Here is a 3,944-nt window from a genome sequence, read left to right as displayed (position 1 = left end):
GCTCATCCACAAGAACGGTGAGCCTGATGACCTGAGCAACTGGAAGCCCACTTCCCCTTGTTCCACCATGTACAAGCTGTATTATAGTCTGGATCACAGACCCAGAAAAGCTTCCTGTCCAATAAGGGCTGCTACAAATCCAACTTTATACTACAGATGGCTCTGAAATGACACCTGAAAAGCAATACATCAGTGTGTAGTAACATAACTAGAGATCTCCAATGCCTTTGGTTCTGTGCCCCACCAGCACGTCTTCAACACCCTCTGAGAACTTGGGATGCCTGACTAAACCATCCAACCAGCCCAGAAGCTCTATAATGGCTGTACCACCACTGCACTGGAGGGCAAAACCCAGCACATTCCAATCCAGACTGGGTGAAGCAAGGCTGCCCAGTCAGTCTGATCATCTTCAATCTGGCGATGGAACCCCTCCTCAGAGTGTTTGCAGAGGGTCCTGGAGGGTTCAGTCTCTATAGACATAAGATAAGCTTCTGGGCCTATGAAACATAGTCCTTCTTGCCAGTGATCCCATCCAACTGCAGAGGATGTTGGATATTGGCTCCAAGAGAACTGCGTGGAAAGTGCTCTCTTTCAATGTCTTCAAATATACTTCCTTGCACAGGATCACAGGCCCTGGTTCTCATGTGGGACTTCAATCACCCTGACTTCTGCTGGGAGGACAATACAGAAGTGCACAGGGAATCCAGGGAGTTTTTGGAGAGTGCTGGGGACAACTTTCTGGTGCACGTGTTGGGAAGGCCAAGTAGGGGCGCCATGTTCTTCTTGACCTGCTGCTCATAAACAGGGAAAAATTGATGGAGAACATAGAAGTGGATGGCAATTGGTCAATAACAAACCACAGAATTGTTGAGTTCAGGATCCTGAGGAAAGGGAGGAAGAACAGCAGTAGCATAAGGACTCTGGACTTCAGAAAAGGAGACTTTGATGCATTCAGGGAACTGATGGGAAGGATCCCCTGAGAGACCTGTCTGAGGGGGAAATGAGTCCAGGACAGCTGCTTGCATTTTAAAGAGACCTAACTGAGGGTGCAGGAATGAACTATCCTGATGTGCAGAAAAACTAGCAAGTATGGCAGAAGGCCAGCATGGCTTGGCAGGGAACTTTTCAATGAGCTAAAACACAAACAAGAAAGCTTACAAGAAGTGGAAACGTGGACAATCAACTAGGGAGGGATATACACATATTGCTGGGATGAAATCAGGAAGGCCAAAGTGCAATTCGAACTGTAGCTAAAAAGGGATGTTAAGGAGAATAAGAAGGGTATCGATAAGTCAGCACCAAGAGAAAGATTAGGGAAAGGGTGGAGTAGGCAATTTAGTGCCAAATGATGCAGAGAACGCTGAAATACTCAATGTCTTTTTTATCTCAGTCTTCGTAGGCAAGGTGACTCCCAGACAGATGCACCTGGTAGCATAGTTTGAGAAGGAGGTGAGCATCAAACCGTGGTGAAAGAACAAATTAGAGATGATTTAGAAAAGCTGGACATGGACAAGGTTGCTGAGGGAGTTGGCGAATGTGTTTGCAGAGCTGCTGGCCATTGTCTTTGAAAATAATCAGGAAATGTCCTGGATGATTGGAAAAGGGCAAATGACCATCTTTCAGAAGGGGAGAAGTGGGATCCAGGGAACTACAGACTAGTCAGCTCACCTTAGATCCTATCAAAATCATAGAGCAGGTCCTCAAGGAATTCTTTTCTAAGCATTTGGAGAAGAAGAAGGTAATTAGGAACAGGCAGTATTAATTTGCCAAGGGCAAGTCAGCCTTATTGCCTTCTGTGATGAGATGACTGGCTCTCTGGATGCAGAGAAAGCAGCGGACATGATATACTTCAACTTTAGCAAGCTTTTGATATGGTGTCCAACAACCTCCCCTTCACCTTGTCTTTACCACCCATGTGATGTAGCTAGTCTTTTATTCCCTATCCTCAGAGCAGTAGCTTCAGGGAGTTTTCAGCTGTCTGGCCATGTACCCTCTCATCCATTACTTTCCATTAGTTACTTAAGGGCGACTCCTCAGTCAACGCCCTATTAACTCTCACCTAGTCCCAAATCATCCTGTCTCAACAAAATCCTGCAAACAGTCTTACCCTGAATTGAAGTCAGAATCCTAGTTGCAAGAATCAATGTACTTTATACTAGCCTCCTTCTGTTGGTTGACTGGAGCCTTCTTGCCCATCTTTTTAACCCATCATAGTTCTCTAATAGTCTTTCATCTTTAAAACACTTGGCTCAGTGGTTTCACCATCCTGCTGCTGTGGCTATTCCCATGCCTCTGCACAGGTCTACACCACTCCTGCCTCTGAGATGGTACTTCTACTCTCCTCTCCAGGGAACAGTGAGTTGTTACCTCTCAGCTCTGTGTTCTTAGGGAACCCTGGCACAGGACACAGACTGACTTACAAAGAATTCCCCCCCACCACCTAAACAAAACTGATTCAGATGCAATGGGAGACGCACCTAAAATCCTCTAGATAAGAGTGACAAGAGAGAAACAACTGCCCTAGGTCACATTTGCATCCCAGATGGAACCAGATGACCATTCATTTACATGGAAGATGGAGAACAGAAAGCCCAAAACAGAGACTACAGTGAATTCTGAGATCAGAGAAGCAGGGGAGCTACATGATGAGGAATCTGTGCTCCAAATGCTAATCAACATCCCCCCCCACACACACACACACACCACACACCACTCTAAGCAGAAGTAAAAGTTTAATAGGCATCTTGGGCCGTACATTCCAGTCCCACTATGGGAGGCCTATTTAAACTTGCTTGGCTAAAACTCGGTTGCTGAGTTAGGGAATGCTGAGGCAAAGAGACCGAGTCAGAAAGGGTATGGGCAATATTTGAATGATGGTAAAGGGTTCATCACAGCGTCCAGCTTGTTGGAGCCCTGACCACAAGTGTTGTCATACTTTTTCTGGATGACTGGTGGAACTCCTCCCCACAGAAGGTAATGAACACTCCAATAATTGCCTGTTAAAATAAGTCTGTTAAAAGACTACAGTAAGATCTGGAAAAGTCATGCTAAACTGAGGCTTGTTCACAACAAGTAAAATTCTAAAACCCTGATGCTGCTTCACTCTTCTGAGGAACTTGTCATCCACATAAAGCACTTTGCAAGCTGGCTTCTAAATGTCTGGTTACTCCTTAACCTTATGTTTTTCCTGGTTATTAATCCATTTCTTGAGATGTTCCAAACCAGATAACCCCTTGTCAATAGAAAAGACAGTTATTTACACTATTAAGGATGCTTTGAAGGAGCTGAACTGAGGGTATAAAAATCTGTAAAAAAAAGCAGCAATGTGTGTGTGCTTCAAGAGGAGAAGTCTCTCTAACACCATCCGCTGTTGTTCTTAAGAAGCTGGAAGAAACAGATAGTCTCCCTTTAAGGACTGTGCTAAAAGCTTCACCCAAGTGAGCATTGCAACCCAAGTGCCTTGCACTGGTGAGATCCCAACTCCCACTCTCTCTCTTTCCTCTTTTCTCTCTAGGCATAGATTTTTGAACCTGAACTGTATTAGTTAAGCTTGACCTAAGTTTCCCCAAATACTTAGCGAAACCAGAGTAGTATTGTAATTGTTTTGGTTTGTTTTTCCTTTGCATGTCTATTACTACTAGTGCCATTATATATTTCACATACTTAGCAATAAGTAACTTTTATAGTCAAACTAGTAGTAACTAGGTGTATTTTTCCTTCTCTACTCCTTCCCCACTTGCTCTGCAGCAATGCCTCTTTTACCTAAGCTAAAGATCCCAGTAAAGCCCCAAAACACTGTGGGGTTTGCTCATCAAGAGGCTAAAGATTGGGACGTGCTGAGTTTGAAACACATAAGGGGATCAGCTTGTACAGGCTGATTGACCCAGTTTGGCTCAGACGTGCCCTAATGAACTGAATGCTGGCCCATGAGGGTGTCATCTGGA

The 3,944-nt window shown here is 44.7% G+C and overlaps 1 long non-coding RNA gene across 1 annotated transcript in view; it reads right to left on the bottom strand.

Moving 5' to 3' along the window:
* Positions 1 to 1,657: 1,657 nt before the first annotated feature.
* LOC109305922 overlaps positions 1,658 to 3,944 on the bottom strand; it is a 16,226-nt gene continuing 13,939 nt past the window's right edge. The window contains exon 3 of the long non-coding RNA XR_002099768.1: positions 1,658 to 1,668. This is a non-coding gene — a long non-coding RNA (uncharacterized LOC109305922). The remainder of the gene's footprint in view (positions 1,669 to 3,944) is intronic.

Source organism: Crocodylus porosus, unplaced genomic scaffold (assembly GCF_001723895.1).
Source record: "Crocodylus porosus isolate Cpor-Errol unplaced genomic scaffold, CroPor_comp1, whole genome shotgun sequence".
Classification (NCBI taxonomy): domain Eukaryota; kingdom Metazoa; phylum Chordata; order Crocodylia; family Crocodylidae; genus Crocodylus; species Crocodylus porosus.
Note: the sequence above shows the minus strand (reverse complement) of the source record. Positions and strands in the feature narration are given on the sequence as shown.